The 23,127-nt window shown below is 39.9% G+C and overlaps 1 pseudogene; it reads left to right on the forward strand.

Annotated features, from left to right (window-relative positions):
* Positions 1-11,531: 11,531 nt before the first annotated feature.
* On the forward strand, positions 11,532-22,633 carry LOC119516505 (annotated as a pseudogene).
* Positions 22,634-23,127: the final 494 nt, after the last annotated feature.

Below are 23,127 nucleotides of genomic sequence, written 5' to 3' on the forward strand. Positions count from 1 at the left end.
ACAGTGCTCCAGTAAACTAATCAAGGCCCATGCTGAATGGGCGGGGCCACATCTCCATGGAAATTATCCAATCAGAGTTATCACCCACAGTTGGGTGGGCACATTTCTATGGAAACAACCTAATTCAAATGTTCCAACTTAATCCCCACTAATATGTCTGCCCCAAAAGATTGCCTCAAAGAACATGGCTTTTTCTGGAGGAACATAATATATACAAACCGGTACAGGTACCTTAAGAAAGTGTGACCTTGGCACCAGAAACATGGAAAGGAATAGAGCCCACATGTAGACCACATGCAGATGTAGTCAACTGAGTAAAGTTCTTTCAATAATTGGTGATGGAACCACTGGACAACCATAAAAGAAATTTTTTTGAAAGAAACTGTACATCTTAGGATAATATTCTCTCAGAATAATTTACAAGCTTATGTGTAAGATGAAAAATTATAAAAATTTTAGAAAATAGAAAAGAAAGTGTGACTTTAGGTTTGCTGATGAGTTTTTATATGCATCACCTAAAGAAAGAGTCATGAAAGGAAAAATGTGGTAATCGGAATGTTCCAACCCAGCTCTTGAAGGTGAAGGTCTTGGGTCAGCACAGTCCCGAGTCCAAAGAACAAGCCAGGGATGGATTCGTTAGGACTTATGTACAGAATAGGGTTCTTCCCAGAGGCAGCCAGCTGGAAAATGGAAGTCAGCTCTGGAGAAACCAGGTGGTGCTAAGGGGTGGTTTATACGGGTTAAGACAAAGACATTCCAAAGGGTGTGAGGACAGAGTTTCAGAGGGTCTTGTGACACAGGTGTGTGGAGATTTATCAAGAGTGATTGGGGGAGGGGAGTTGTAATGGTTTATTTATGACAGCATATGTACATCTTTCTGTACCCCCACCCCGGTGGGGGAGATCTGATGACTTTAACATTTTCCTAGTCAAGTGGACATCTATATGCAATAACGTACTTTCATTATGTGGGTGACCCAGGCCCTGGGTTCTCACAACCCCCACCCATGCCGCAGACTGTGTTGACCATAGGAGAGACATTCATCCATATTCCACACAGTGTAAGAAAAAATAGGACAGTAGAAATCCCACCCACAGAGATAGCAACCCCACAAAGAGGTACTGCCATGAGCAAGAAGGGAATTGAACCATTTAGACAAGGGGTCTACTGATAATTGATCAATATTATGCATGTGCTTTTGTATATGATTTAAAACTTGTTGTGCCGGTTTGAATGTATTGTGTCCCCCAAATGCCGTTATCTTTGTAGTTTTGTGGGGCAGAAATTTTGGTGCTGGTTGGATTTGCTTGGAATGTGCCCCACCCAGCTGTGGGTGATGATAATTTTGATGAGCTGTTCCCATGGAGGCGTGGCCCCACCCATTCGGAGCGGGCCTTGATCAGTGGAGCCATATAAATGAGCTGACTCAAGGAGAGAAGATGGAGTGCAGCTGGGAGTGCTGTGTTGAAGAGGAGCAAGCTTGCTAGAGAGGAACGTCCTGGGAGAAAGCCGTTTTGAGGCCAGAGCTTTGGAGCAGATGCCGGCTGCCTTCCCAGCTAACAGAGGTTTTCTGGACGCCATTGGCCATCCTCCGGTGAAGGTACCCGATTGCTGAGGTGTTACCTTGGATGCTTTGTGGCTTAAGACTGTAACTGTGTAGTGAAATAAACCCCCGTTCTATAAAAGCCTATCCATCTCTGGTGTTTTGCATTCAGCAGCATTAGCAAACTAAAACACTTGTGAAGCAAGTGTGTGAATGACCAGGAATATATATGCAGAACTGCACATTAATTAAGGCACAGGTACCTCCCTTTGCTGCAGTGAGGATATCTAAGTCCATTCTATTTTGTAAAATTACTTTTCTAAGCTGTGTGATTTCCTTATTTAGCAATAGTATAGTTCTCATGGAGTCATTAAGTGCTTGGGCACTGTGATTGGCTAAAGCTGCCACATGTTTTTCAGTAACTATTGCAGCTCCACCAGATGCAAGAATGGCTAAAGGATAACACCACCGGAGAGTATGTATTATTCTTTATCTAGCTTTAACCATTTCCCAGTTACTAGGAGTGTGAGATAAAGAGTCACGATAAGGTAGCCAGGACAAAGGGCTGTCCCCATGTACAATGTTCTTTCCAGTTATAGGGTAAATTGGGCCAACCATGTTGTCCACAGGTCCATAGTCATCCCTTAGGGGAAGGATATGCTCCATGTTGCTTGGAGATATTTTGCCAGTGAAAAGACTATTGTTTTGTAGCTTAACAGTAAAATGACACAATTTAGGGGTAGCCACTCCACATCAAGTCACCCCATGCAGACAGGGGCAACAAGGTCTACTAAACAGTTTCTGCCGTCAGCCCCCTAAATCATCATATGCAACATACCCTAATACATATCAGGTCTTGTTCACCTGTTCAGTACAAGGCAGGAGACATAAGCCCCAGTCTTGTTATAGGATGGTAGTTGGATTTCAGTCTAAAATGAGAAAACTCTTATCCAGATTTTCCAATGCACTGAATTCTGCCAGGCGAGTAGGGTGTTTCATGTAGTCCAGTTCACACATGGGTCACCCTGCAAGGAAGGCCAGGAGCACCTGAAGATGGCAAGTCCATGTAAACCCAGCATTGGTTTCAATTGTGGGCACAAGTTACTGCTGAAGCCCAATGTAGGAAGATATTCACTAGGCTCTATGGGTGAAAAGAAAGATGTTTATGTGGAAACAATAAGGGATACTTCCTGCCAATCTAATAATATATATGCTGGAGTTCCATTGGTTGATAACAAGGTACCAGGCAGAGGAACATTATGGGGAGTTTTTAAGTAGCAGATACTCTCCATCTGCAAATCTTGAGAGTCATCTACCATTACATCAACTGTTAATTTGGGCATAAGAAGGGTCCACATAGTCATACATAAAATTCCCATGGGAATAGGAGGTCCTAAATTGGTTATAAAGATTTTAACAGGCATTTTCTGAATAAACAAAGGTCTCATTACAATTTTTTACATAATTCTTATCTCCCAGGGACTTAGGCCTGCACTGAGGCTAAAGGATCTCATTTCCCTGTTTTGTATGGTCTGAGGCATAGGCAACAAGTTATTACTATTTCCCCACTTTGCCTGTAAGGCAACTGGCCCTTTTACTTGGATTCTCAATGCTTGTATTGGTTCCACCATTAGCATTTCAATGGGGGCAGGTGCCACACTCTGTGGCTGCATTGCATTCAGGAAAGTTAAGGCCTAACAAATCCTTTTTAGTCCACTACTGCAAGGACCTAGTATCATCTTTTTGCTGTCCCTTTAACAAACCATTCTTTCTTTCTCTAAGGCCTGCACCTGAACCTGCACCTGTACCTGTGAGGTTATAAGGTAGATGGAAAAGCCTCATTGTCATAGTCTATAGCCCATGCTTAGATCATTAGTCCAGTGAAAGGGGTCCCCTGATCACTGTCTATTTGTGTAGGTATGAGATACAGAGCTCTCATCCTTTCCAAACACTATATGGTGGCCTGCTGGTTCAACTTCCCTAATAGGAAAGCTAACAAAAGTCTTGTAGCCATGTCCATGGCAGTAAAAGCACATGTCACCTCCTCCTAGAAGGGAACCAGTGCAGTCCACTGGCCTCTGGTTCACCAGGATTTATGACCAGCTGATATGTCCCATCTGGTGTGGTAGCCTACATGTTCAACACATGGAGCAAAAATGCACTCTGTGGTGATGTCCACTATCTGCTGGTGCATGATTGCCAGCTGGAACTGCTGAGCCAGGTGCCACAGGGCTTGATACACTTGTCCACTTTTTTGACAAAGCATTCTGCCACTTTCCTGGTTTCAGCTGTGCTGCTCCAAACCCATGTGTGCCAGTTTGGACATATTATGTCCCCCAAAACATTGTGTTCTTTAATAAAATCTTGTGGGGATAGATGTATTAGTGTTGATTAGGTTGGAATCCTGTGATTGTTTTCATGGAGATGTGACTCAATCAGCTGTGAATGAAATGTTTGGATTATTTCCATTCAGGGAGTGTCCTGATTTAATTGCTGGAGTCCTATAAAAAAGCTCACAAACAGAATGCCCTCCGACCAACTGACAATGACATTTTGGAGAGCAGCTCAGACATTTTGGAGACAGCTGCTGAAAGCAGACCTTTTTTTTTAATTTTTTTTAATTTTTATTTTGAAATAATTTCAAATAATTTCATCCCCAGATATCTGTATCTACCAATTTTACAATTTGCTACCTTTGCAGTACCTTTCTTTTTCCTTCCTTCCTTCCTTCCTCTCTCCCTCATTACCGCCCTTTCTCCTCCCCCCCTTTCTTTCAGTTACGTTTATTATCTTTCTATCAATTATCTACCCATTTATCATCTTCTGAACATTTGAGAGCAGGTTGCATATATCAGACTCTTTGAACTCGTAATACTTCCATGTACATTTCCTATGAACAAGGATATTAGCTTATGTCAGTAACTTAAATGCAGTTAATTCAAGAAATTTATTATGGATATAAAGCTTAAATTCTATATTGCAATTTTTCCTTATGCCCCCTTTGAGCTTTTCTCCTCCATTCTTAGATCCACTCCAGTATCATATATTGCCTTGATTGTCATTAACTCTTAATTAACTCTTTTTTTAACTATATCAAAAAAAAATTTTTAAGATATACAATAAAAAAACATTTCAAACAAGCCATAACAAGGGAGTAAGAAAAAGACACCTAACCTAAAATAACTGCTTTACTTCCAAAATGTTCCTACTGTACCCCAATAACCTAATATAGCAACATATTTACCCACAGTAGCTTATCTGTTCTTATTGGGTTATCGTTCCCCCTTCATTAATTTCTCTCTATCACTAGTTCCCCTACATTCTACATTTTAAACCATTTGTTTTAGGAGTTTGTTGTTTAACATCCAGGTGTTTGTGCATTTTCTAAGTCTCTGATGGTTATTGACTTCTAATCGTATTCCATTGTGGTCAGAGAATGTGCTTTGAATACTTTGAATTTTTCTAAATTTATTGAGGCTTGTTTTATGTCTCAGCATATGTTCTATTCTGGAGAAAGTTCTGTGATCACTAGAGATGAATGTGTATCCTGGTGATTTGGGATGTGATGTTCTATATATGTTAAATCAAATTCTTTTATCAGGTTGTTTAGGTTTTCAATTTCCTTATTGGTCTCCTGTCTGGTTGATCCATCTATATGAGAGACTGATGTTTTGAAGTCTCCCACAATTGTGGAAACATCCATTGCATCCTTTAGTTTTGCCAGTGTTTGTCTCATGTATTTTGTGACACCATGATTGGGTGCATAAACATTTATGATTGTTATTTCTTCTTTTTGAATTGTCCCTTTTATTAGTATGTAGTGGCCTTCTTTGTCTCTCCTAACATCCTTGCATTTAAAGTTTATTTTATCTGAAATTAATATTGTTACTCCTGCTTTCTTGTGGCTGTAGCTTGCAGGAAATATTTTTTCCATCCTCTCACTTTCAATTTCTTTGTGTCTCTGTGTCAAAGATGAGTCTCTTGTATGCAACATATTGATGGTTCGTGTTTTTTCATCCATTCTGCCAAGTATTCTTGGAAATTTTTCTCTCTCAGAATTTTAAATATGTCATGCCACTGCCTTCTCACCTCCATGGTGGCCACTGAGTAGTCACTAACTTAGTCTTATATTGTTTCCTTTGTATGTGGTGAATTCCTTTTCTCTTGCTGTTTTCAGAACTTGCTCCTTCTCTTCAGTATTTGACAGGCTGATCAGAATATGTCTTGGAGTGTGTTTATTCGGAGTTATTCTATTTGGAGTTCGCTGGGCACTTATGCTCTGTGTATTTATATTGTGTAGAAGGTTTGGAAATTTTTCCCCAACACTTTCTAGACCTTTACCCTTCTCTTCCCCTTCTGGGACACCAATGAGTCTTATATTTGGATGTTTTATTTTATCTGTCATATCCCTGAGGTCCATTTCAATTGTTTTTTTCCCCCCATTCTTTCTTTTGTTCTTTCATTTTCTGTTCTGTGGTCCTCAAGGTTGCTGATTTGTTTTTCATCTTCCACTAGTCTTATACTATGAGCATCCAAAATGATGCTTTTTAATTTGGTCAACAATTTCTTTTATTTCCATAAGATTATCTATTTTTTTATCTACTCTTGCAATTTCTTCTTTAGGGTCTTTTTCATGTCCTTTATATCCTGTGCCATGCTCTCATTTTCTTCAGTTCTTTGATTAATTGTGCCAAGTACTGTGTCTCCTCTGATCTTTTGATTTGGGTGTTTGGGTTTGGGTTATCCATATCATGTTTTTTTTTTTTTTTTTCATATGCTTTAAAATTTTCTCTTGTTTTTGGCCCCTTGGCTCTTGCTTTACTTGATAGGGTTCTTTTAGGATATGTAGGATTATTCAAGGATGAATGTCTAATTTATCAGATCTACAGCTTGGTGGCATACACTTTCTCTAACCAACAGATGGTGTCCACGAGTCACCTATTCCCCTCAAGTCAGTTCTCCCAAACTTTTTCTTTGTGGCAAGTGGGGGTCTGATTCTTGTGGGATCCAATTGGTGCAGCAAGTTTGGTTGTGTTGTTGGTGCTGTCCATCCTGAATGTGGGGAATGTGAGCAGTTAGGGAAGGAGGGCAGCTTTAATAATCAAACCTTCCAGGTGTTCCTGGAGATTTAAGGCTGTTGCAAGAGTCTAAACCTTTATTTCAGTCTCACCACAGATTGTCTCTGCCACTGACACAGAAGTCCTTGGTATTGGTATATAATCCCTGGGATTTCTGAGTGGGTCCCTCTTTCAAGCCATGCCCTTCTAGGAACTCTCCTGAGGGAAGGCTGTGCTACATCACAAGTACATGCCATCCCTCAAGGGAAGTTTTGGGCCACCAGGCTGTGTAGGGGCATTCCCAGCCTGCTGTAAGGATGGCTGTATGGGGTGTGTTAATTTCCCCCTTTTCACACAGCTCCACCTTCCCAGCTCCAGGACAATTAGCTGTGGGTGCGTGAAAGGCTATTGTCCATGCCCAACACTGTGATGTGTGCACATGCTGCTGGAAACATCACACTGGTTTTCTTGGCACAGCTCTGGGCTGTGGCCCTGGCACCGGGCAGGAGCATTTCCAGCCTGCTGGGAAGATGGCTGCAAGGGGCATGTTTTTTTTTCCCTTTTGGCTAACCTCTGCCTACCTCACTCTGAGACAATTAGCAGCACTTGCACGAAAGGTTATTTTCCACACCAGATATTGAGGCATTCACACAGCCCATTCCTGCCGTGCTTCACTGTGTGGTTCTTGCTGCCATATCTGCAGCCACTTTCAGGTTTTTTTAAAAAAGAACTAGTCTGCCTCCAAATGCCAACCCTTGGTTTCCCCACACCACAGTGTGGCTCCTGGATATTCAGCAGCTTACATTTCAGAATGCAGACTCCCAGTTTCACCAAGTTCATGGTCCCTGTGGATTTAGCAGAACTTGTCCAGCTGGTGCATTGCTGGAACTGGTGTTCTGGGTCACTTTCTGGCTTTTACCTATTATTTTTCATGGAGGTTTTTTTTTGCCCTGTCTCTCCTGGCCACCATCTTAGATTATCCTGAAAGCAGACTTTTGCTGACATTTTGGAAATGCCAGTCCAGTGTTTGCTCCAGAGAAGCTAAGAGAGGACAAAACACCCCAAGAGCAACATTTTGAAGAAAGCACAGGAACTGAGAGAGAAGCTAGAACACAACCCAGGATTAGCAGATGCCAGCCATGTGCCTTTCCAGCTAACAGGTTTTCTGGATGTCGTTGGCCTTCTTTTGGTGAAGGTATACTCATGTTGATGCCTTACTTTGGACATTTTATGGCCTTCAGACTGTAAATTTGTAACCAAATAAACCCCCTTTATAAAAGCCAATCCATTTCTGGTGTTTTGCATGATGGCAGCATTAGCAAACTGGAGCACCATACAAATTGTGCCAGTTTGAATATATTGTGTCCCCCAAATGCCATTATCTTTGATGTAATCTTGTGTGGGCAGATGTTATCAGTGTTGATTAAATTGTAATTCTTTGAGTGTTTCTTTGGAATGTGCCCCACCCAGCTGTGGGTGATGACTCTGGATAATTTCCATGGAGGTGTTGGCCCACCCATTCAGGGTGGGCCTTGATCAGTGGAGCCATATAAATGAGCTGACAAACAGAAGGAACTCAGTGCAGCTGTGAGTGACATTTTGAAGAGGAGACACAGCCAAGAGGGACACTTTGAAGAATGCACAGGAGCTGCAGATAAGAGACAGTTTGAGGACAGCCGTTAAAAGCAGACTTTTGCTCCAGAAAAGCTAAGAGAGGAAAAACACTTCAAGAGCAACTAAGAGTGACATTTTTGAGGAACTGCAGCCTAGGGAGGAACATCCTGGGAGAAAGGCATTTTGAAGCCAGCGCTTTAGAGCAGACACCAGCCAAGTGCCTTCCCAGCTAACAGAGGTTTTCCCGACACCATTGGCCATCCTCCAGTGAAGGTATCCAATTGCTGATGTGTTACCTTGGACACTTTATGGCCTTAAGACTGTAACTGTGTAACCAAATAACCCCCCTTTTATAAAAGCCAATCCATTTCTGGTGTTTTGCATTCTGGCAGCATTAGCAAATTAGAACACAAGTGTTTCTGCTTCCACATTCCTGGTTAAGTGTTGGGGGTGTGGGCAGGGACATGCTAAACAGTTACTTTTCATCTTTGGTATGTGTCCTAGATTTCTTCCCACAATTCTTTTTCCCAGAGGGGGCAACCTATGACTGTCTGTTGTTCCTGCTTCCAGGTTGCTATCCAGTTCATAAGGTCTTTGTAAACAGCCCAGCTGTTGATACAAACAGCACATCCCCAGGTTCATGCACTATTACCATCCACACTATTAACTCAGCCCATTGACTGCTTTTCCTAGCACCAGTCTCCTACCATATAGCATCAGTACTGTATTTCACTCCCAAAGCTGTCCATATGGTGGGCTGCCCATTAGCATAACCATCAGTGTAACAAGCAGACTTGGGAATGGTGTCCATGCTTTCTATAGTGGACATTTCAACAGCTATTTTGGGTGCAGTGACTTTAGCTGTTAAATCTTCTATGTAGGACACTGGTCTGAGAATATCATGAATTTCTGCACTCAGAGGGCTGGTGTTGAGAATTCTACACTGTAGCAGGTAGTCTGTCCATTTGATCAGTGTGCTTTGTTGGTCACTGCCAGAGCATGGCTTAGAAGCCATGTTGGTTATCCACCCTGAATAGACATGGCCATTTTCAAGGTTACTAGGCATCTTTGCATCAGTCCTCCACTTGCAATAAGGAATTATATGCAGCATACAATTGCTTTTCTGGTGGTCTGTATCTCAGTTCTGCCCCTTCCCATAATGGTGACCAAGAGCCAAGGGGCATTCGTTTAGAATGTTGCCTTTGCCAGAGACCCCCACCCAAAGCCAAATATCAGCACTGGTTACATCAAATTCATAGGGCAGGTCTGCGTCAATGCCCCCCATTGCTTGTGCCTGTGCTATTGCCATTTTTTGCCTTTTCAAAAGTAGCCTGTTGGGAGGTATCTCATTCCCAACTATGGCCTTTCCTAATGAAAACATACAAAGGTTTTAACATTTGGGCTAAGTGAGGAACAAAAGGTTTCCAATACCTGAACAACCCCCAAAAGCCATCAGTTGCTTCAGTGTTTGTGGCACAGGGAAACATTGCACCCTATCCATTACAGCCAAATGTATAGTTTTTGCCTTACCTGACCATACAACACCCAAGAATTTGACAGTGAAGCCAGGGTCTTGACATTTGTTGTGATTGACTACCCATCCCTGACTCTCAAGGTGAGATAGCAATGAGTCTGAGGCTTCTTTTAGTTCTGAAAGACAGTTACTGTTTAATATGACATCATTAATGTAGTGAAATAGAATTACACTTGTGGGAGTTTTCCACTTAACCAAATCCTTTGCCATGAGACCATGGCAGATGGTCATGGATGTACATAGCCTTGGGGAGGCATAGTAAAAGTCCATTGTTGCTGCAGCTGAGAGACATATTTTCAAGATAGCCATTCAAAGCTGACTCTGACATTTTTGGGAAAGCCATTTTGAAACACAACCTCAGAGCAAGCAGATGCCAGCCATGTGTCTTCCCAGCTAACAGAGGTTTTCCAGATGCCAATGGCTTTCCTTCAGTTAAGGTACTCTATTGTTGATGACATACCTTGGATATTTTATGACCTTAAGACTTGAACTTTGTGTGCCATTTTGAATGTATTATGTCCCTCAGAAAAAGCCATATCCTTTGATGCAATCTCATGGGACATATTAGTGGGGATTAAGTTGGAATGTTTGGATTAGGTTGTTTGCATGGAAATGTGCTCCACCTAACTGTAGGTGATAACTTTGATGAGATATTTCCATGGAGGCATGCCTTCACCCATTCAGGGTGGGCCTTGATCAGTGGAGCCATATAAATGAGCTGGCAAACAGAAGGAACTCAGTGCAGCTGTGAGTGACATTTTGAAGATGGCTGTTGAAAGAAGACTCTTGCTCCAGAGAAGCTAAGAGAAGACAAATACCCCAAGTGCAACTAAGAGTGACATTTTTGAGGAATTGCAGCCTAGAGAGGAACATCCTGGGAGAGAGCCATTTTGAAACCAAAACTTCAGAGCAGATGCCAGCCACGTGCCTTCCCACCTAACAAAGGTTTTCTGGACACCATAGGCCATCCTCCAGTGAAGTTACCTGATTGCTGATGTGTTACCTTGGACACTTTATGGCCTTGAGAATGTAACTGTGTAACCAAATAAACCCCTTTCATAAAAGCCAATCCATCTCTGGGTGTTTTGCATTCTGGCAGCATTAGCAAACTAGAACACTTTGTAACCAAATAAACCCCCTTTATAAAAGCCAATGAAAACAAATCAACAAACAAAAACCAAAACCTAAGCTACATTCTCTTCAAGATCTGGAACAAGACAAGGATGCCCACTGTCTTTACTGCTAGTCAACATTGTACTGGAAGTTCTAGTCAGAGAAATTAGGCAAGAAAAAGAAATAAAAGGCATCCAAATTAGGAAGAAGGAAAACTTTCCCTATTTACTGATGACATGATCCTATACATAGAACATCCTGAAAAATCCACAAGAAAGTGACTAGAGCTAATAAACAAATTCAGCAAAGTGGTTGGGTACAAGATCAATATACAACCATCAGTGGTGTTTCTACACACTAACAATGAACAATCTGAAGAGAAAATCAAGAAAAAAATTCCATTTACAACAGCAACTGAAAGAATCAAATATCTAGGATTAAGCTTAACAAAAGATTTAGAGGGATTATACATGGAAAACTACAAAACATTACTGAAAGAAATTAATGAAGGCATAAATAAATGGAAAGACAGTCCATGATCATGGATTGGAAGACTAAATATTGTTAAGATGTCAGTTCTACCCAAAGCTATTTATGGATTCAATGCAATGCCAATCAAAATTCCAACAGCCTTCTTTGCAGAAATGGAAAAGCCAATCATCAAATTCATATGGACAGGTAAGGGGCCCTGACTAGCCGAAACCATCTTGAAAAAGAACAAAGTTGGACTCATACTTCCTGATTTTAAAACTTATTTTAAAACTACAGTAATCAAAACAGCATGGTACTGTCATAAAGACAGACATATGAACCAATGGAATCAAAGTGAGGGCTCAGAAGTAAACCCTGACACCTGTAGTCAACTGATCTTTGACAGGGATGCCAAGACTACTCAGTGGGGAAAAAACAGTGTCTTCAATAGATTATGCTAGGAGAACTGGATAGCCATATTCAAAAGAATAAATGTGGATCCCCAGCTTACACCATATACAAAAATAAATTCAGTGTGCATCAAAGATCTAAATATAAGAATCAAATCTATAAAATTCCTAGAAGAAAACATGGGGAAACATCTTAACAAAAAAGATAAATGGGACTGAATCAAAATTTAAAACTTCTAAGCATCAAAGGACTTAATCAAGAAAGTAAAATGACAACCTACAGAGGGGTTCCAGAAGGTGGTGCATTAGGAGAGACAGGACAGAAAAAATTCTCCATGAAAAATGCTAGATAAAAGAAAGTGATCCAAATCACTAGTTCCAGTGAGGCACCAGCTGGACAAGGTCTGCTAGATCTACAGGGATTGTGCACTTGGTGAAAATGGGAGTCTGCATTCTGAAATGAGTGAGTGAGCCTGCTGGAGAAGCAGTGGCCATGCCACATTCTGGGGAAACTGGGAGTTGGTGTTTGGAGTTGGACTAGTTTTAAAAACCCCAAAGCAGCTGCAGATCTGGTAGCAAGAGCCGCACAGTGAAGCGTGGTTGGAGCTACTTCCCCACAACCCATGGGCATGCCTCAATATCTGGTGTTAGTGATAGCCTCTCACATACCTGCAGCTAAATGTCTCAGAGCTAGGAAGATGGAGGTCAGGGAATAGGGGAAAATAACCACACCGCATATGCACATCTTCCCAGAGGGCTGGGAATACTCCTGCCCAGCACCCAGCACTGAAGCCCAGAGCTGTGGCACACAACCCATCATGGCAGGAAGTGTGTCCACAAACATGCACACACATCCCAACAGATGGCATGGATGATACCCTTTCACACACCCACAGCTAAATGTCTCAGAGCTAGGAAGATGGAGGTCAGGGAATAGGGGAAAATAACCACACCGCATATGCACATCTTCCCAGAGGGCTGGGAATACTCCTGCCCAGCACCCAGCACTGAAGCCCAGAGCTGTGGCACACAACCCATCATGGCAGGAAGTGTGTCCACAAACATGCACACACATCCCAACAGATGGCATGGATGATACCCTTTCACACACCCACAGCTAAATGTCTCAGAGCTAGGAAGGCAGAGCTCAGCAAAAAGGGAAATAACCATGCCCCATATAGCCATCTTCCTGGGGGGCTGGGAATACTCCTGCCTGGCATGTGGCACCATGGCCCAGAGCTGTGCCACACAACCCAGTGTGGCAGGAAGTGTGTCAAGTAACACACATCCCAATTGCTGGCATGGATGATAGCCTCTCAAACATCTGCAGCTTATTGTCTCAGAGCTAGGAAGGCAGGGATCAGCAGAAAAGGGGGAAATAAGCATGTCCCATAGAGCCATCTTTCTGGCAGGCTGGCAATGCTTCTGCCTGTCACCCTGCACCACAGTGCAGAGCTGTGCCACACAACCCAGCATGGTGGGAAGTGTTTCCAGCAACACACATACACTCACCCAAGTAGCTGGTGTGGATGATAGCCTTTCACACACCTGCAGATAATTGTCCCAGAACTAGGAAGGTGGAGGTCTGTGAAAAGGGGAAAATTAACATGCCCCATAGAGCCATTCTTTCAGTGGCCTGGGAACGTCCCTACATGGCCCCGTAGCCCAGAACTTCCCTTGAAAGGCTGTGCTCACATGTGCCATAGCACAGTCTTCCCTCAGCAGAGACCATAGGAGGGCATGGCTTGGAAGAGGGACCCACTGGGAAGTCCCAGGGACCATACACCAACACCACGGACTTCTGGAACAGTGGCAGGACAAACTGTGGCAAGTCTTAACTGAAGGTTCAGGCTCCTGCAATAGCTTTAAATCTCCAGAAACACCTGGGAGATTTGATTATTAAAGTCACCCTCCCTTCCTAACTGCTCAGACACACACCTGCATTCAGGAAGGGCAACACCAACTACTCATTAGAACTTGGTGCACCAATGTGACCCCCACAAGATTCAGACCCCCACTCACCATAAAGACAAAGTTGGGGAGAACTGGCTTGTGGGGAATAGGTGGCTTTCAGATGCCACCTGCTGGTTAGACAAAGTATACTCCACTAAGCTCCAGATCTGAAAAATTAAGAGATAATTGTTCTAATAACTCTACATATCCTGAAAGAAACCTATAAAGTTAAGCAAATGCCAAGAGGCCAAAAACATCAGAAAATTTTAAGGCATAGAAAAAAACATGATATGAATAACCCAAATCAAGATATCCAAATCAGAAGTTCAGAGGAGACACAGTACTTGCAGCAATTAATCAAAGAACTAAAGACAAAAAAAGCATAGCACAGGATATAAAGGACACGAAGAAGACTCTAGAGGAGCATAAAGAATAAATTTCAAGAGTAAATAAAAAAATAGATCATTTTATGTAAATAAAAGAAAGTGTTGACCAAATTAAAAAGATTCTGGATACTCACAAGACTAGAGGAAGGTGAAGAGTGAATCAGTGACCTTGAAGAACACAGAACAGAAAGTGAAAGAAAAAAAGAAAGAATGGGAAAAATTGAAAAAATTGAAATGAATCTCATGGATATGATAGATAATATAAAACATCCAAATATAAGAGTCATTGGTGTTCCAGAAGGGGGAGAGAAGGGTAAAGGTTTAGGAAGAGTATTCAGAGAAATTGTGGGGAAAAAATTCCCAAACCTCCTAAAAAGCATAAATACAGAAATCGTAAATGCCCAGAGAACTCCAAACAGAATGGATCCAAATAAACCTACTCCAAGACATATTCTGATCAGATTACCAAATGCTGAAGAGAAGGAACAAGTTCTGAAAGCAGCAACAGAAAAGCAATTCACCACTTACAAACGAAACACCATAAGACTAAGTAGTGACTACTCCTCGGCCACCATGGAGGTGAGAAGGCAGTGGCATGACAGTTAAAATTCTGAAAGAGGAAAGTTGCCAACCAAGAATTGTTTATCCAGCAAAGCTCTCCTTCAAATTTGAGGGAGAGCTTAAATTTTTCACAGACAAACAAATGCTGAGAGAATTTGCTCATGAGACCTGCCCTACTTGAGATACTAAAGGGAGCCCTATCAACAGTGAAACAAAGAAAGGAGAGAGAGAGATGGAGAAAGGTTCAGTACTAAAGAGATTCAGTATGAGTGTGTTAAAGGACATTAAGAGAGAGAGGGAAAAATACATCTGAAAAACAAACCAAAGGATAGTATGGCTGATTCAAGAAATGCATTCAAAGTAACAATGTTGAATGTAAGTGGATTAAGCTCCCCAATTAAAAGATATAGATTGACAGAATGGATCAAAAATATGAGCCATCAATATGTTGCATACAAGGGACTCACCTTAGAGACAGGGACACAATGAAATTGAAAGTGAAAGGATCAAAAAAATATTTCATGCAAGTCCTAGCCAAAAGAAAGCAGGAGTATCAATATTAATCTTGGATAAAGTAGACTTTAAATGCAAAGATGTTATGAAAGGCAAAGAAGGCCACTACATACTGACAAAAGAGATAATTCAACAAGAAGAAATAACAATCATAAATGTTTATGTACCCAATCAACATGCCCCAAAATACATGAGACAAACATTGGGAAAAGTAAAGGAAGCAATGGATGTTTCCACAATAATTCTGGGAAACTTCAACACATCACTCTCTCCTATAGACATATCAACCGGACAGAAGATCAACAAGGAAATTGAAAACTTAAACAATCTGATAAATGAATTTGATTTAACAGACATATAGAACATTACATTCCAAATCACCAGGATATACTTCTTCTCTAGTGCTCATGGAACTTTCTCCAGAATAGATCATATGCTGGGACATAAAACAAGCCTCAATAAATTAAAAAAAATTGAAATTATTCAAAGCACATTCTCTGATCACAATGGAATACAACTAGATCAATAACCAACAGATACTTAGAAAATTCACAAATAACTTGAGATTAAACAACATATTCCTAAACAATCAGTGGGTTAAAGAAGAAATAGCAAGAGAAATTGCTAAATATAGAGAAACTAATAAAAATGAGAACACAACATATCAAAACCTGTGGGATGCAGCAAAAGTACTGAGGAGGAAATTTATACTGCTAAATGCATACATTGAAAAGGAAGAGAGAGCTAAAATCAATGAACTAATGGAACAACTTAAGCTAGAAAATGAACAGCAAACTAATCCTAAACCAAGTGGAAGAAAAGAAATAACAAGGATTAAAGCAAAAATAAATGACATAGAGAACAGAAAACCAATATAGAGAAAAAATAAAACCAAAAGTTGGTTCTTTGAGATCAACAAGATTGACAAGACCCTAGCTAGACTGACAAAATCAAGAAGAGAGAAGACCAAAATAAAATAATGAATGAGAGAGGCAAAATTACTGTGGATCCTGAAGAGATTAAAGAAAAAGTATACAAGGATACCATGAATAAGTGTATGCCAATGGACTAGATAATGTAGAGGAAATGGACAATTTCCTGAAAACATATGAGCAATCTAGAGCAGATACAGAAGACCTCAATCAATCAATCATAAGCAAAGAGATCCAATAAGTAATCAAAAAGCTTTCCAGGAATAAATGCCCAGGGCCAGATGACTTCACAGGGGAAGTCTACCAAACATTCCAAAAAGAACTGACACCAATCTTAAACTCTTTCAAAACATTGAAGAAAATGGAACACTACCTAACACATTTTATGAAGCTAACATCACTCTAATACCAAAACCAGGCAAAGATGCTACAAGAAAGGAAAACTGCAGGCCAATCACCCTAATGAGTATAGATGAAAAAATTCTCAACAAAATACTTGCGAATTGAATCCAAAATCACATTACAAAAATCATTTCAGGCATGCAAGGATGGTTCAACATAAGAAAATCCATCAATGTATTACAACACATTAACAAATCAAAAGAGAAAAATCAAATGATCATCTCAGTGGATGCTGAATGAGAATATGAAAAAGTCAAACATCACTTCTTGATAAAAACACTTCCAATGGTAGGAACTGAAGGGAAGTTCCTCCATATGATAAAGAGCATATATGAAAAACCCATAGCCAGCATAGTACTCAATGGTGAGAAACTGAAAGCCTTCCCTCTAAGATCAGGCATGAGACAAGGATGCCCACTGTCACCACTTATTCAACATTGTGCTTGAAGTGCTAGCCAGGGCCCTCTGGCAAGACAAAGAAATAAAAAGCATCCAAATTGCAAAGATAGTAAAACTGTCATTATTTGCAGATGATATGATCTTATATCTGGAAAACTCTGATAAATTGACGACACCACTACTAGAGCTAATAAACAAATTTAGCAAAATAGTGGGATACTAGATTAATGCGCATAAGTCAGTAATGTTTCTATAAGGTAGAAAAGAACAGAGTGAAGTGACACTCAAAGAAAAGATACCATTTTCAATAGCAGCTAAAAAAAATCAAGAACCTAGGAATAAACTTAACCAAAGACATAAAAGACCTATACAAAGAAAACTACATGATTCTACTAAAAGAAATAGGGATGTTGAAAGATGGAAAAATATTCCATGTTCATGGATAGGAGGGCTACATGTCATTAAGATGTCAATTCTACCCAAACTCATCTACAGATTCAATGCAATCCCTAATAACATTCCAACAACCTACACTGCAGGCTTGTAAAAGGTAGTTTACAAATTTATTTGGAAGGAAAAGAGGCCTCAAATTGCTAAAAACATTCTAAAAAAGAAAAACAAAGTGGGAGGACTTACACTCCCTGACTTTAAAGCTTATTATAAGGCAACAGTAGTCAAAACAGCATGGTACTAGCACAAAGATAGAGATATTGATCAATGGAATTTAATTGAGAATTCAGAGGCAGACCCCCAGATCTATGGCTGACTGGTTTTTCATAAGGCCCCCAAAGCCACTGAAATGGGACATAACAGTCTTTTCAACAAATGGGGATGGGAGAGTTGGATATCCATATCTAAAAAAATGAAAGAGGACTGCTACCCTACACCCTACACAAAAATTAACACAAAGTCAATCAAAGACCTCAATATAAAAGAGAGTACCATAAAACTCCTAGAAGATGATGTAGGGAAACATCTTCAGGACCTTGTATTAGGCGTCACTTCCTAGACCTTACACCCTAAGCACAAGCAACAAAAGAATAAATGGATAAATGGCAACTCGTCAAGCTTAGAAGTTTCTGTAGCTCAAAGGAATTTGTGAAAAAGGTGAAGAGGCAGCCAACTCAATGGGAAAAAAATTTTGGAAACCATGTATCTGACAAAAGACTGATACCTTGCATATATAAAGAAATCCTACAACTCAGCGACAGTAGTACAGACAGCCCAATTATAAAATGGGAAAAAGATATGAAAACATAGTTCTGTGAAGAGGTAATACAAATGGCCAAGAAATACATGAGAAAATCTTCAGCTTCACTAGCTCTTAGAGAAATGCAAATTAAGACTGCAATGAGATACCATCTTACACCAATTAGAATGGCTGCCATTAAACAGGAAACTACAAATGCTGGAGAGGATGTGGAGAAACTGGAACTCTTATTCATTGTTGGTGGGACTGTATAATGGTACAGCCATTCTGGAAGTCAGTTTGGCAGTTCCTTGTAAAACTAGATATAGAGTTACCCTTCTATCCAGCAATTGCACTTCTTGGTATATACCCAGAAGATCTGAAAACAGTGACACAAACAGATATCTGCAAGCCAATGTTCATAGCAGCATTATTCACAATTTATAAGAGATGGAAGTGGTGTTATTTGCTGTCCTTAGTAGTATATTGTATTTTATGACATGTTATTTTTCTTTTTATCATTTTTTCTTATTGCTAAAAAAAAAAACAAACAATTTTTCTTGTAGTAATCAGTATGTTCAAATGCTGATTGTGGTGATAAATGTACAACTTTATGATGATACCATGAACAACTGATTGTACACTGTGGATAAATGTATGGTATGTGAATATAACTCTATAAAATTGTAGGAAAATATATATATAGGAGTAAAAGTGTTGGAGAAAACATGGTGAGAGGGATGATGCCTCACTAATATGGACTAACTACAATGTGTAAACTCAGAATTGAATCTTAAAACATAGCCTAACGTGGACACAATAATTGTAATAGTCCCTAGATTGTAAGCTCTTACAGCAGTTAACTCTATCCCTGAATTGTAAGTCCTATCTCTAAACTTTAAGATGCTGATCCCCTAGCATATGTTGTCACAAACATTGGGACTGGCAGTTTGATGTGCTGAGCCCTCAAGCATGGGACTTGCCCTTATGAAGCTCATTACCACAAAGGAAAGTCTAAAGTTGTATGTAATGGTGCCTAAGAGTCTCCCCGAGTACCTCTTTGTTGCTCAGATGTGGCCCTCTCTCTCTCTAACTGAGCCATCTCGACAGGTGAACTCACTGCCCTCCCCCTGACGTGGGACCCAACTCCCAGGGTTGTAAATCTCCCTGGCAACGCAGAGTATGACTCCCAGGGATGAATGTGGACCCGGCATCGTGGGACTGAGAGTATCTTCTTGACCAAAAGGGGGATGCAAAATGAGATGAAACAGTTTCAGTGGCTGAGAGATTCCAAATGGAGTCGAGAGGTCACTCTGGTGGACATTCTTATGCACTATATAGATAACACCTTTTAGGCTTTAATGTATTGGAATAGCTAGAAGTAAATACCTGAAACTACCAAACTCCAACCCAGCAGTCTGGACTGCTGAAGACAATTATACAATAATGTAGATTACAAGGGGTGACAGTGTGATTGTGAAGACCTTGTGGATCACACCCCCTTTATCTAGTGTATGGATGAGTGGAGGAATGGGGATAAAAACTAAAGGACAAATGGGGTGGGATGGGGGGATGATTTGGGTGTTTTTTTCACTTTTCTTTTTTATTCTTGTTCTGGTTCTTTCTGATGTAAGGAAAATGTTCAGAGATAGACTGTGGTAATGAACGCATAACTAGGTTATCATACTGTGGACAGTGGATTGTATACCATGGATGATTGTATGGTGTGTGAATGTATTTCAATAAAACTGAATTTAATTAAAAAAAAAAAAAGAGATGGAAACAACCCATATGTCCTTCAGCTGGTTAGTGGATAAATAAAATGTATATACACATGATGGAATACTACACAGCAGTAAGAAGGAATGATGTCATGAAACAGGTGACAACATGGATGAACCTTGAAGACATAATGCTGAGCAAAATAAGCCAGGCACAAAACGAGAAATATATGCTTCCACTAATGTGAATATTGTAAAATGTTAAGTAAATTGTTTATAATGTAGAATGTATGGGAACTACTGATAGAGAGCAACTAATGAAGGGGGAATGATAACCCAATAAAAAATGTTATCATGGGTAAATTTAACTTTCTGGGAATGCCCAGGAATGACTATGGTTTGTTAATTTCTGGTGGGTATGGTAGGAACAAGTTCACAGTAATGTTGCTCTATTAGGTTATTTTCTCTGAGTAGAGTAGGAACATATTGGAATTAAAGTACTTATTTTATGTTAGTTTCTTGAAATATTTTTTTAATTATATGGTTTTTTAAAAATTTTTTTGATATAGTTAATGGTTAATTTAAAAAAAAATAGTTAATTTAAAAACAAAAGTAAAAACAATGTAGAAACCATTATAAGATACACAATTTCTGTGCTAAAGACATCAAGACACCACCAAATTTAACTGCAGAGTTGCACAATATCCTGTTGAAGAACATAGCCCACCACAGCTAGAACTTATTAAACCCTTTTGTGAAGATCTTTACCAATGGCTAAGTGAAGATGATCAGCATTTCACATCAATTCACTGGAAAGCTGGAAAGGATGGACTGATATAATGATTTGTGCCTATTTTGTACATTGGAGCAAATTTTTAAAGGCCATATATTTTTTTTAAATTAAATTCAGTTTTACTGAAATATATTCACAAACCATACAATCATCCATGGTGTACAATCAACTGTTCACAGTACCATCATATAGTCATGCATTCATCATCCCAATCTATTTTTGAACATTTTCCTTACATCATAAAGAATCAGAAGAAAAAAATGGTAAGTAAAAAAAACACCCAAATCATCCCCCCATCCCACACTATTTTTCACTCAGTTTTGTCCCCATTTTTCTACTCATCCATCCATATGCTAGATAAAGGGAGTGCAATCTGCTAGATTTTCACAATCACACTGTCACCCCTTGTAAGCTACATTGTTATACACTCATCTTCAACAGTCCAGACTACTGTGTTGGAGTTTGAGAGTTTCAGGGATTTACTTTTAGCTATTCCAATACATTATACCCTAAGAGGTGTTATGTATATAGTGCATAAGAATGTCCACCAGAATGACCTCTCAACTCCATTTGAAATCCCTCAGCCACTGAAACTTCATTTTGTTTCATTTTGCATCCCCCTTTTGGTCAAGAAGATAGTCTCAATCCCATGATGCCAGGTCCAGATTCATCCCTGGCAGATATATCCTTCATTGCCAGGGAGATTTAATCCCCTGGGAGTCAGGTCCCACATAATGGGGAGGGCAGTGAGTTTACCTGCCAAGGTGGCTTAGGTAGAGAGAGAGGACCACATCTGAGCAACAAAGAAGTACTCAAGGAAAGACTCTTAGGCACAATTATATGCCAGTCTAGCCTCTCCCTTGCAGTAATGAGCTTCAAAAGGGCAAGTCCTATGATTGAGGGCTTGGCACGTTAAACTGCCAGTCCTCAATGTTTGTGACATCAGAATCAGTCCAGGTGAGGAATCCCAACACTTTCACATTTCCCCCCAGTTCCTCAGGGGGCCCTGCAAATATATTTTTATTCTCTGCCCAAATTACTTCAGGATGTTTCACTGTTTCACTCTAACCTATACAAACCTACCATATCTCACTTCCTATTCAAAGTTCCATGTAATTGTGGTGTTTGAACAAACTGTCAAGTTACACTGTTTAGAAAATATAGATCCTGCACCAAATAGACATCTCTTCTTTGGTCTCACATGGAATTTGAAGTTTTAAAACACAGTCAGTTTTGACCTTTACCCTTTGGCCTGGTTTGCCCTAGTCTTAACCAGATCTTAAAGGCCATAAATTTTTAAAGGGCGTAGATTTATATGGAGAAGTAAGAACCACAGTCAAAATAGGAGTGACTATTCCCAGTCAGAGACACTGTGTATTATCATAGATATTAAAAATCATCTGGATTATAGACCAGTGTCACTGTTGTTTCACAAGATGATCTTCGAAACCATTCTGGTGTTCAGCGGCAGAACCTGCAATGCTGTTTGTGGTCTGCTAGCTAAATTCCTCAAATTCTGGCCCCACATGACAGGAAGATAAATTCATATACTTTGAATTCTCTAAGCTATTGCCTGTGTGTGGTGACATCAAAGTAGAGTTATTCCACAAACAGAAAAAGATGCTAAAAAAGGACAAAATGTTTCACTTTTGAGTAAATATGTTCTTCATACCAGGGCCAGAGGAAACCTTTGAAAAAGTACAAAATGGAAGTCTATGTGGTCAAGAAATTGATAGTATTTGCAGTATAGAGCATGCAGACAATGACAAAGAATGTCTGGTACATACTTTACCAATAAATTATCTTGACAAAACAAATAAAGACAAGGCCAACTTGTCTTTTTTCCAAATTTTAAGGTGAAGCTGTGCTTCATAAAAACAGTAGAGGAACCATCAAACCCAGAGACTAGCAGTTCAACTTCTGTAGCTCCTGATGTTAGTGACAATGAACCTTATTGCTATAGATGTTCTGATACCACTGACTCTGATCCGGAGAATGAACCTTTTGATGAAGATTAGTATGTACAAATTACAAAAGTCTGATTTTTTATTGATTATGATAAAATGTCTTAAAAACAAAACTCATTGGTATGACTAACTCCCAAAGAAAAGATAATGCCAATTGCTAGCAATTATGTGGAACAACAGGAGCTCCCGTTCATTGCTTAAGGGAATGCATAATGGTAACCACCCTGGAAGAAATTCAGGCATTTCTAACAAAGTTAAACTTACTTCAGCAGGTGACTCATCAATCATAATCCTAGGTATTTTCCCAAATTTGTTTAATAACCACTGTCCACATTTTAAAAATAGCATTCTTATGCACTGTATAGATAACACCTCTTAGGCTTTAATGTATTGGAATAGCTAGAAGTAAATACCTGAAACTACCAAACTCCAACCCAGCAGTCTGGACTGCTGAAGACAATTATACAATAATGTAGATTACAAGGGGTGACAGTGTGATTGTGAAGACCTGTGGATCACACCCCCTTTATCTAGTGTATGGATGAGTGGAGGAATGGGGATAAAAACTA

The sequence above is a fragment of the Choloepus didactylus genome, chromosome 20, assembly GCF_015220235.1.
Source record: "Choloepus didactylus isolate mChoDid1 chromosome 20, mChoDid1.pri, whole genome shotgun sequence".
Lineage (NCBI taxonomy): Eukaryota > Metazoa > Chordata > Mammalia > Pilosa > Megalonychidae > Choloepus > Choloepus didactylus.